The 12,675-nt window shown below is 42.4% G+C and overlaps 1 pseudogene; it reads right to left on the minus strand.

The window, feature by feature from the left end:
- The window catches only part of LOC113456994, a 33,362-nt pseudogene that overhangs the window by 6,916 nt on the left and 13,771 nt on the right, over nucleotides 1-12,675 (minus strand).

Raw genomic sequence — 12,675 nt, forward strand, 5'->3', positions numbered from 1 at the left:
GTGTGAGCTCAGCTATCTTCTACACAATGTCATCATCTCCCAGGACAGTGTGTGGCTTCACCTAGCCTTTTATGTGACATCATCATCTCCCAGGAGGACAGCATGTAAGTTCAGCTAACTTTTTATATGATGTCATCTTCTCCCAGAAGGGCAGTGTGTGGGCGTGGCTAGCCTTCTACGTGACATCTTCCATAGAGTGTGAGCTCAGCTAACTTCCTATCTGACGTCATCTTCTCCTGTAAGGACAGTGTGTGGGCGTGGCTACCCTTCTATGTGATATCCTTTTTTCTTGTTGAATTCTCGCTACTTGCAAAATACTCAAAAGTCTCAGATCCTAACAATTTGTGATAGGTCACAGTTGTCCAAAGTAGAGGATTCCAATGATCAATGATGCGGCCATGTACTTAAACACCTATGGGCTGACAGATCCCTACTGACCTATCTGCACCTAAGGTGCACGTTGAAGCTGGAGTAAGTCCTCAAATTATGTTTGAGGTTTGGGTTTCTCCACCTATAAAGAGTGGCTTTTCCGGAAGAGGAAACTGTTGTAGACTATATATCAGACAGGGGATTCACATCAGCAGTCTATATGGAACAGCAAAAATTAAACACCAGATAATTTAACTGATCAATAGGTTAATAAATTGAACAGAGATGGCTAAAAAAAAAAAAAAGAAATACAATGACCAATACACATTTGAAAGAGTCTTTGATATATTCAGCTATCCGGGAAATGCAAACTGAAGCTGCTTCTGGATTCTATCACACACGAGTCATGACTCTCATTAAGGAAGCAAGCAAGAATAGTGGCGCCTGCCTGCAATGCCAGCACCTGGAGGCAGAGGCGTGAGGAGCAACACAAATTTGAGGCCAGCCAGGCTTCTTATTATGATGACCCTATCTGGAAAGACAAAATAAAAGCCAAAACAAAGATGACAACAAGTGATGGCAATAGCGTGAGGAAGGAGGAGCCTTTACATGCTCCTGAGAGGGTGTCAGCTCGTACAGGTCGTCTGGAGAGCTCAGGAGCTAAAAAGAGAACTACCGGAGGAGCCGGCCATCTCCCTCCTGGGCATACACCTGAAGGGCTCAAGAGAGACTGACACAAACGTTTTTATTGCTGCCCTATTCACAACAGCTGAAAAGCTAGAACAAACCTAAACATCCAATAACAGATGAATGGTTAAAGAAAATGTGGTACAAATGTGCCATGATTATTCTGCTGTAAAGTAGAAAGAAAGTACGGAATTTACAGGGAAATGGACAGCAGCAATGTTCTACTGCTAACCTTTCAGCAAGCACCCAACCCTCCAGCCCAGCAAGTCACTACTTCACTGCAAATGAGCCCAAAAGAGCAGCTTGTAGCTTATACCTGTTAGGTTAAAGACGAGTCAAAATAGGAACTTTAACCAGCCACAGACCTGAAGGCCAACTCATGACATTTCAGCTAGTCACTACTTTCTAGCCCAAAGCTAACTAAAGCTAAAAGGTAAACTCACATAATAAAAACAGCTAGCTGTCTCCTGCTTCAAACACCCCATGCTGGATTTTGGATCACGCAGAACAACTTTTAATTCAAACAACAGACGGTTCCCTTCTCAGTAGGTTTAGGAAGGTGGAGCACATGTTTTATGGCCATAGTCCTCATCATCCTGAGCAGAACACAGTTTCATGCTACCCCAATAAATGCTACAGTGAGTCCAAGACTTGGAGCAGCCAGTTTGTTCTCATCCTAGTCAGCCTGCTTGGTCCACAAGGTGTCTTCTTACTTTTCTATCATGGCGACAAAACACCACGACCCAGGTAACTCACAAAAGGATGTGTTTAGATTAGAATTTTGGAGGATTAGAGTCCATAACCATCATGGTGGGGGTAGGGAACAGGGCAGCAAGCAGACAGGAGAGGCCCTACAGCACAGTTAAGAGCTCACATCTTAGGACACAACCAATAGGCAGCAGGAGCTAGCTGGGAATGGTGTGGGTTTTTGAAACCTCAAAGCCATTCTCTGGTGACACACCTCCTCCAACAAGGCCACACCTCCTAATCCTTCTGAAACAGTTCCAAAAACTGGGACCAAGTATTCAAACATATGAGCTCATTCAAACCACACAAGTTAAAAGCTTACTCTAACTTCTTTGGGTCTACTTCATTATTTGGAGAGGCACTCTAAGGGAGGCATCATTTATTATGGTCATCAGAGGAGACAAAGGGCTAAATATGAGTGCAAAATATGTTTAGAGTACCTCCCAAAGGTGACAGACCCTCCCTGTTCCCATGTGCCTAATTTGGAGGGACAAGGAAACTGCATGTTACAGCTTTGGAAGAGCCAATATATGGTGAGGTCCTCCAGTCTCCCAGGACCTCAGTCCTGTTTCCCAGAATGGACTGCTCACCACAGGACACCTGCATGGAGAGATAGTGTGCTAGCCAAGGATTTCTCCAACCAATAAAAGAGGTGTACCCCATATCACCCAGAGATGACTGACACCCACCCCCCCCATGCTCATACAAGCCTCTAATGGGCTTTCTGATCACAGTGCAGCTAACCTATAGAAAATATTTTAATATCAAGCCACAAAAACCCAAGTCAGCAAGAGATTTCAAGTTTGAAAATAGAAATATACCTATGATACAAAAATCTTCAAAGATAGAAGAAAGAGAAGTATTAACATTATACCAGTCTACTTATGAGTATATCCTTTTACTTTATGTAAAAGATGTAATTTTTGTGCATGGGTGGGAGGTACTGGAAAGATGGCTAAATGGTTAAGAAAACTGTCTGCTCAGGTTCCATTCCCAGCACCCACATGACAGCTCACAGTCATCCATAGCTCCAGGGGACTGGACACCCTCTTCTGGCCTCTGAGAGCACTCACTGTATGCACGTTATACAGATATGCATGTAGGCAAACACCTACACACGCAAAATAAATTAAAATTTAAAAAGGTGTAATTTATTATAAAATTTGGGTGCTGCTTTAAAAACTCATGATGACTGTTTTCCTTGTCTCACACACACACTTCATGTTCATTGGCTAAGCAAGTAGCTCATCGCTCATCAGGCAGTTATTCCCTTCTATTGAACACAACGGTCTGCACAGCACTAATTACAGACATAGTGTTGGTGGATTGTTCCCATATTGGACTGCTTCTTTCCTGCATTCTCAGAAGTGGTATTAACTAGGTCAAAAAGTATGAGCATCTTATGGCTCTTAAAATCTGCTGCCAAAATGCTTTCCATAACATGCTGTGCCTATTTACATTGCTGCTAACAACTCAGATTTGTTCTGCCCATGCATTACAGTCTACACCATCTAGAGCCTACGGTCTCACCAAAAACATCCCTAGAACTGCAGCAGCTATCTAAAGGCAATTAAACGACCCTGACCAAGAAAGGCCAACTATTTGCTAAGTGGTTTTAGTGTTGAGGCAGTCTGATCAAATTATGTAAGGCTGGGGTTTTGTCTAGCAGATTACCTCAACTCCAATCTCGCTCAATCTCATTCTTAATGTGTGATTTCCTGAGGACTAAGTTCCCTCTTCTATCGCAGAACTTCAAGAACCGAGGGAGTGGAAGGCATACCTGTTGTACTCATTCCTAGTTGCCCTAGTTACAGCAGTATTAAAAGGTGGTGGTGGGGAACCTGCTTCTAGCCACGCTTACTAGTTCCTTCAACACTTGCAAATCTCCAAAGACTAGGTAGTCTTACTGGTTTACGATTTTAAAATACAAAAAGATTCAAGACTTTTATGACTATTTGGAATCAAAACAAAATAAAACTGTCAGTCACTCTCCCTGTGAGTACTGCATCCATCTCGTTCTTTGTACTTCTCTTTCTGGAACACCTATTAGTAGAACACACGCTGCAACATTTCATTTTACCCATGTCCCTCACAATGCAACCGTTTTCATTTTCATTTCCATACAGCACACTTTGTCTTTTCCTCAGATTTCTTCTGTTAATTTCAGTGTTATCAAATCAGCTATTAACCAATGAGCTAAACTGATAATGTTCACACACACCCCCTTGGGCTGTAAATGTCCTTCTCAGTGACCACTGTCTCACTTCTACACCCTTCCTTCTGTGTACATCGTGGTCTTTCAGTCTTTTTAGAGGTTTGATCCATCCACAACTAACATTAACATTAGTTTCAGCATCTCCTCTGTGCGCATGACTGTCTGAAATTCCTGGGAATCCTGCGATGTATGCTGGTTCTAACTTGAGAAAGACTTCTTACTGTCTTAGCATTTTGATAGTGAGTTCAATTGGTGGAGCTTTATCTACAGGAGTTCAGTAGGAGTGGGCCAGGGCAGGTCACTGTTTTGAGAACAATTTCCATATTGATTTCTTGGCTTGAATGTCTGCACCACATATGAGAACATCCAAACCAGACATTCTTTGCTCTCAAAGCACTGGTCCAAATCCTCATAAGACAACGTCCCTCAACGGCTCAAAGAGTAAATAAGTGAACCGATAGTCCTTTTGTTGTAACCCCAGGAGGTCTCTGTTACTAGTTTTAAAACACGTGCTTGGAATATTATATCTACTAATAAGATTAAATCCCGTTAGGACCTCCATTGTCAGCAAATACAATGTTTTCAAACTGACCAACCAGGTAGCTTTACTTCCTCATCCCCAAGACAACCTCACAAAAGTCTTCCAGAATGCTAACTGGCTTTGGGGAAGTTTGTCACTTGAAAATGAATGAAGCACAAAGAATCACATGGTCTCTTTTCTCCTAGTCTTGCTGAAAGTTTTGTTTGGTATGCAGTTATTATGATCGAGTGCTTGTTAGGTAGCAGATGCCCTGCAAATATTTTACATTTAATCCCTTCAATCCTCCTTACAATGTTGTGAGTGGGAAATAGTTTCCTAATAAACAGTGAAGAAGTGTTCAGACGGTCCCAAAGCAGCAGGGAGCTGGGCAGAACTTGAACCTAGTGCAGTGAGCTCTAGAGTCAGACACTGAGCCAACGCAGAGTCCATTCTCTGCTTTTGGTGACAAAGACCAAAAGATCAAAGTCTTTCAAACAGTGGATGCCCTAAAAAAAGTCTTACTTTGAGTGGGTAAAGATGTTGGGTTGGGAAGTTAGGAAGAAGTGGCTTAGTGAAGTAGGAGGGGACAAAACAGAGGAAGTAGATTAATCTGATTGAAATACGTTGTGTATATGTATGAAAATGTCATGATGAATCCATCATGTATACTTAATACATGCTAACCAAAAAAGGCAACAACAACAAAAACCCCAAAACTAAATTCTTTGTTTGGTGTGGTGGCACCTGCAATCTAGGCACTGGCAAGATTGAGATGGGAGGACCCCAAGTTCAAAGGCGTGGGCTACAATTGTGTTTTATGCCAATCTGGGCTTCACCAAGACCCTGAACCAATTAACCACCCACCTCTTACAATTCACCAAGGTACAAACAACACAAAAGTACAAACAAATATTTGAACAGACATTCACTGAAGATGACACCGCCGTAAATAAACAGTAATCCTTAGAAAGAAACCATTGCACCGGTATTAGAAAGAGCAACGTTTAAAAGACCCAGTGCTGGCCAGAATGCAGGGCAACAACTGGGAACTCCTACACACCTCCACAGTACTGCTGACTCAGCTCACCCCTTCTGACTGTATGGAAGTCAGCTTACGTATTCAGAGTGATGGATATCTGGCTTGCACTTAAGTACACCTTGGTGGAGAAAAGTCTACACATTCTGTGTGATGATGAATAATGCAGCTGGACATGTTTACCTACAAGTTTCGGAAGCAGCACACATCTTTATATAATGCCTCTACGGGAAATAGGTAAGGATTGTTGGGTGATTGATAAATCCATGTTTAGCTTTCTAAACTATCTTCCAAAGTGAGATATTATTTTTGGCTTTAAAAAAAAACCAAGTCAGTTTTTATTACTGGGCTGTGTATCACAGATCCAGTATTGTGTGTGACCTGGGTGTCTCTAAAGTGGTGTTACCCTGAGTAGAAGCTGAAAATCTTTAGGTTTCAAATTTCTCAGTGGACAAGTGAGATTTAACTAACTCATTTCTCAGCTGTCTTTTAACACGAAGGTGCTGCTTTTTATTATTCTATTGATGTACTTACACAATGAACATGCCGGGAGGAACTACGTTTCTTATGCCTAGTTTTTTAAAAGAGGAACTTAGTTCTGCAGGGCCTAATAAGCTTTTCTCTTCTCCAACAATGCCCCAGTCACGGCCCTCAAGAACAGCAGTTCACGAGGAGACACTCGATGCCCTAACAAGGATGCACTGGATTCTTGCTGTAGCAGGGAAAGGGGGAGGGCATCCTCTTTTAGGAACCCTTGCTTATTCTCACCATCCTGAGCCACTGGGCCAAATGCACTGAATCTGTAACTATTACTACCCCTACTAAGATTGTTTGGTGGCCAGACCCTCTAATAGCCAGAGATTTCTTTAAATATATAGCAACTTATTTGTTAATCTTTTATTTTTTTTCCTCCACTTTTTAGCTTGAGTCTATCTTGTAGGAATGCCGTTAAATGTGCCAATCATGTTCACGGTCAAATTAACTACACAGGTGGGTAAGAAAAGAGGGCTAATTTTCCACTTGTCTAGAAAGTCTGCAGCATGCGTGTAAAGTCTGCGGCACTCACAGGAAAGGCACTTTCAGGCTGGAGGGTGAGTAGGCACCACACAGAGCTGAGTAACTGACACCCAGGGCTCTCACTCTCTGGACCCTAGTCCCCTGCTTGAGGTTCCAAGAAAGCAGGTCCAAATGCAGGGGGAAGTTGTATAAAGCAAGGCCTTGGCCAATGGGAGCTCAGAAGAGGGTGAAAACGCTCACAGTGCACAATTATGGCCGAGGGAAGTACGAGAGATCAGGGTTGGCTGAGGATTGTAGGCTGCCTGGCACCAGCAAGTGATATATGTGAAGAAGTAGAGCAGATGAGAAAAGTTCACAGACCTATTTATGTGACTGTTGATGTAAAAGGAAACAAAGTACCCACTCCCCCATCTCTGGCTCTTAAATAATCCCCCATTCTACACACCTGTTTATTTCCACTTTTCCCCCTCCCACTTGTCTCGCTGATATAACCTAGAAGACAATGCTTCATTCAATAAACTATCTTAATTTGTGGAGAAAAAAAATATCCAAATGTGGTCAATGCTAAAGCTTTCCAAACTTAAGCACACTAAAAATGCATGACTGACTGCTGGCTGCTTCTTCCCCAAGAGGACGACGACTCTTCCCGTTTCTTTTTGCCATGTGAGCACCGTGGTTTCTACGGTAAGGAAGACAGAACTCACAGCTTCAAAGGATGCAGCCTGTGTGGGGGTTGAGGAGAACAGTTACGTATGCTTGTTTTGGACACTGGATGCCAGGCTTCTACCACTTTCCACAGGTACAATACTTTATTTCTGTGACACAAAAATGATCTCTGAGCAAATCCTTGCTATTTGAGCACAAAGCAAAACAACCAACAAAACAAAACAAAAACCCCAACGAAACACTTGAAGATGGCACCGCAGCATCATCCACCAAGCACCCTCTCGTTTGCCTCCTGACCACTCCTCTTTAACATGAGCCAGCTTTCGTTGTTGGTTTGTCTGTAAAAAAGGAAAAAGAGCAGGCATGGAGGTCTGTGCCTGTAAGTCATGCACTCAGCTGAAGCAGACTGCTGTGACTGAGGCCAGCCTGGGCTCAAACAAACAAACAGTAGGCAAGATGGCTGATCAGGTAAAGACGCCTGCTACCAAGTCTGATGCCTTGAGTTAGATCTCCAAAACCTACATACCAGGACGGGAACTGACTTCTGGATGTTGTTCCCTGGCTCACGTGTGCACAGTAGCATGTAGGCACACAAGCATGCACATGCACACACACGCACACACACACACTTATATAAAAATTCACATAAGAAGGACTTGAGACTCTTCCTTGAGTGTCTCTAACCTATATTATAATATCCTTTAAAGACGTCCATCTCTGCTTCAAAAATGTTTCCTGCTGTTTTTGTTTTTCATTTTTAGAATAATTAATTATTACTACAGGGTTCTACTGGCAAATAAAAAATTAAAAACAGGCTTATTTAAAATGATCTGGAAAGAGAAAGAATTTGAGTATAACACTGTATGATAGTCTCAAAGAATAAAAAACATTACTTAAAAAAGACAGGCTTAAGCAAGATGATGGTGGCATATGTCTTTAATCCCAGCACTTGGGAGGCACAGACAGGTGGATCTCTGAGTTCAAGGCCACCCTGGTCTACAGAGCAAGTTCCAGGACAACCATGGCTACACAGAGAAACCCTGTCTCTAAAAGTCACCCCCCCCCCTTCTATAGGGAACACAAAAAGGAAGTCACACCTGCTGCACCAACCCTGGACTTGGTTTCCACAGGAGAGCTGCAAACATTCGTCTTGGTCTTGTGTACTTCTGTCCCCCAGGCTCAACTTCTTGACTGATTCACACCTTAGGAGACTCACACAGAGTCTGCCGGTCCACTGCACTCCAGTATATCAAAGTGTTGGTTACTGATTACAGAGGATTCTTATTTCTTTATATTTCTCAACTGTATCCTGAAAACACTTTTTACAGTAGTGTTTACTGATTTTATAATAGGGTTATTTTTTTTTTCACAAAAGCCTTTAAAATTTACATGTGAGGGGCTGGAGAGATGGTGTAGTGGTTAACAGCACTGACTGCTCTTGTAGAGGACCTGCATTCAGTTCCCAACACCCATCTGGCAGTTCACAACTATCTGTAACTCCAGTGCTAGGAGATCCAATGGCCTTTTCTGACCTTTCTGTGGACCAGGCAGGCATGTGGTGTACATACATACACAAAGACACAACACAGACACATACAAAAAAATAAATTTAAAAAATTTACATGCTAAGGAAATGTTTTCTTTTGATTCTTCCCTCAGAAGAAAAGCTTAGTTCAGTGGGTTTCTCTGGACAGAGCCCCTGGCCTTGCTGCAGCTTTGCACTGGGTCTCAGCAGCTGGCCCAACAGAGAAACCATTTCACCAGGTTGAATTTCTCAGGGGTGCCTAGGGAATCCAATACGAAGATGGCACTTGCAAAAGCGGCATGCCAGTCCTCTGCAGAGCTGCAAGGTGTAGGCAGGGGACCTTAGGCTGGGTGTGGCTCAAGCCAGGAATACCAGTTCCATACTTTAAAACCTTCAGGGCAATATTATGCTGAGTAGAGGAAGGTAGACACAAATGGGGCATATGGTATAGTTCCACTTAAATGAGGTTTAAGAGAAAGCAAACACAGAACTGATATAAACCAGAATAGTGAAAGCTGGGGTTGTGTGGTGGGGGAGAGACAAGTCGGACAGAAATGGCTTCCACTGAAGTCTAATTTGCATGCACAGGTGCATACATAGGTTACAAACTCATCCCACTGTATGGAGGATTGAAACTGGCGCTAGTTTTACTATGTGAACTTTTAAAGCTAAAAACAGTGGAGTGTGGTGGCACTTGCCTGTAATTGCAATCCTAAGGTGGCCGAGTACAAGGGACAAAGCCAGGCTTGTCTACATAGTGAGTCCAAGGTCAGTGTGGGATCCCCATCAAAATACTGTGTCGCCGGGGTGGTGGTGGAGAACGCCTTTAATCCCAGCACTCGGGAGGCAGAGGTAGGTGAATCTCTGTGAGTTCGAGGCCAGCCTAGTCTACAAGAGCTAGTTCCAGGACAACCTCTAAAGCTACAGAGAAACCCTGTCTCGAAAAACAAAAAACAAAACAAAACAAAACAAAACAAAACAAAAACAACAAACCCCCCCCCCAAAAAAAAACCCCAAAATACTGTGTCACAAAAACATAGCCGGGAGCCAGTGAGCATGGTTCAGTGGGTAAAGGTACTTGCCATACAAAGCTGGCAACCTGAGTGAGTTCTATTTCTGAAACCCACAAAAGGTGGAAGGATGTAGCACAAATTCTAATTGTTCTTAATAAAAACCCGGAATCAGGTATTAGGGAGTGAAAGCTGAGAGATCAGAGAAGCAGAGCAGCCAGTCACTAAAGCGACCTTACCTCCACTGGTGCTCAGAATAAAGGGGCGATCTTGTCCTCAGACTGCATCTGAGCTCCTGTCTCCTCCCACCTTACATTCTCTCTCTCTGCTCAGCTGTATCCTTCCTGTCTCCACATCCCTAGTGCTGGGATTAAAGGTGTGAGCCACCACCGCCTGGCCTCTAGTGGCTTAGCTCTGTACTCTGATCTTCAGGCAAGTTTTATTTGTTCAAACATAAATAAAAATATCAACACATTTTCCCTCTTTTGTCTAAAATAAAAAGAAGGCTATAACTAATATAAGAAAAATTATATACAATAAGTACAATAACTATATACAATATATATATATACATACACACACACACACACACACATATATATATATAGGCAATAAGTACATCAACAATGTCTAGTCCATTTGTATTTGACAAATTCAGAGAAAATACTCCACTACCCATCCTATCTTGGTGAGTCCAAGTCTTGTATCTAATTTACTTTCTACCATAACTTGCATTACCATCCAAAACTATCTTTTGATATCTCTCAACCTTATACACTTTACACCTCTTTGGTTTCTTTTCTGTACCTGGTAAACAAGGAAAACTGTAACTACCTAGCCTTTAACTCCCTCAGAGACCAAGAAAGAAATAACATTAACTGAGTAAGCAGTAAGTGCAAGCAAAAGACTTTCAAAAAATGTGAGGAATCACAAAAACAGCCGGCTGCCTGGGCAGCCACCCAAGTTTCCTCTGCAGAAGGAGAGAACCAGTTCCATAAAGTTATCTTCTCTCCTTCACATGTATGTCATAACACATACACCATTCTCATGACCGCCCACCCATGTAAAGAGAAACAATAATAATAGCAAACTGAGTCAATGAATCAAAAAAAAAAAAAAAAAGCAACCTCCCAACTCTGATCATCATACTGATCAGAGATTCATCTGTTGGTGGTTCTGATGATATTCAAGCTATTTATTAAATCTAGAGGAATGGGGTCTTCCCAACCCATCCCCATGTTTCTCAATGACGACAAAAGCCATGGAATTCTTAGTGTTATTCTCTCCCTTTCAGATCTGGACCCCTTCTCGGAGTCCAGCCATCAGCTAGTCCCATTGTTTCTCAGGATACCTTTGCCTTCTGCCTCTAAGGCCCTCTGTGAAGTGGCTGGCATAACCCTCTGCTCGAGACAGGTAGTTCTGACTTTAGACATGCTTCCATGCATTTGCTGACTCTTCATGGTTTGATTATATGCCATTTTCCAGACCATTTTCAGTACCTGAAGCCGAGTCATACTTTTTCTTTTCCATTCCAAAGTTTTTTCTGGTTACTTCTGTCTTAGATTTACAAAGAGATGAATTTAAAGTCTTTGCATGTTCAAAATTTCTACTTTTAAGTCTTTTCTGAAACTTCCTATGGAAAAGAAAAATCCTTACTTTGTCACTATTTAGACCACTGAGTGACTGCCCAGTCTAATTACCGCAACTGTTTGTTACTGGCCAAACTCACAACCTTCTAGACATTAGTGACATTCGTGGGGTGGAAATGATGAAGTAGAGCACTACACACTGCTGCCAGTAGTAAGAACCAGTTGGTTCCCCTTGTCCATCCCTGGGGAAATGGGTACCTTACTTCCACATCCTTCTTACTTCTGTTTTCTCCGCCTAGAATAAGACACAGCCCTCCTATTCAGACAAACTGGCCAAAGTACTTTCGTGTGAGTGGTGCTGAGGATGGAACTCAGGGCCTCGTATGTGCTGGGCAAGCACCCAACCGTGGAGCTACAATCTCTGCTCCGAGAGTTTTGTAAAGGCCAGCTCATCAGCTTTTACTTCTGGAAGAAGCTGTGATTCTCTAGATGAAATTCATCCTTTACAATCTCTATCTTACACAGGCCACTACTGCCTTTATCACCACAGTCTGTCACCAAAAGCCCATTAATCACATGCTCGAATACATGGTGTCTGCAGACAGATAGGCACATCCCACACCACTGACAGTGCTGCGTACACGACAGGCTCAATATTCACTCAGTAATACTCAAAGGGCCGTTAGGCAAGCAGACAATGGGTTCTTGCTAGTGCCTTTCCTACTGCTGGCTACAGATCATCATTCTGCAACCGTTTCTTCTTCCTACTGGCAACGCAGTTTGAATCAAATACCCTTTAAAATAAATGAACTGCCAGGTGGGGCTGGCTCTGAGCCCCCTTTGTTCCCATACTTTTTTTTTTTTTGGCATGTAAGATTTAAATGATAATTATGTTTATTTTAATAGACTATCTGTTCACCTTTCTTGCCTTGATAGGGGCTGTCTCTGGAGACAGAACTATTTCTGGCTGCTGTTTTTTGAGGAAACTGCCATTTCTTTTGAGGTCACAGAAGTCTTATTCTTTCTGAGTCGGCTAAGAGTCACCTAGGACTTCAAGTTATAAAATCCATTGTTTACTTAAAACTTTGGAAGTGGCATACAAGATATAATTAACTGCCTAGGACAAACATTCAAACACAAATAGATCTTTCCTGTAGAAAATAACATATTGTTGAACCATGTGAAAGAATCTCACTTTAGTAATGACTAAAAATTCTGGAACAGGAAACCAGCTAGCTATGGGATACGAATTATTCAGGAAATTCACCCAAAGTCAGCATCAAGGTAGTGTGTT

Source organism: Microtus ochrogaster, chromosome 17 (genome assembly GCF_000317375.1).
Source record: "Microtus ochrogaster isolate Prairie Vole_2 chromosome 17, MicOch1.0, whole genome shotgun sequence".
NCBI classification, from domain to species: domain Eukaryota; kingdom Metazoa; phylum Chordata; class Mammalia; order Rodentia; family Cricetidae; genus Microtus; species Microtus ochrogaster.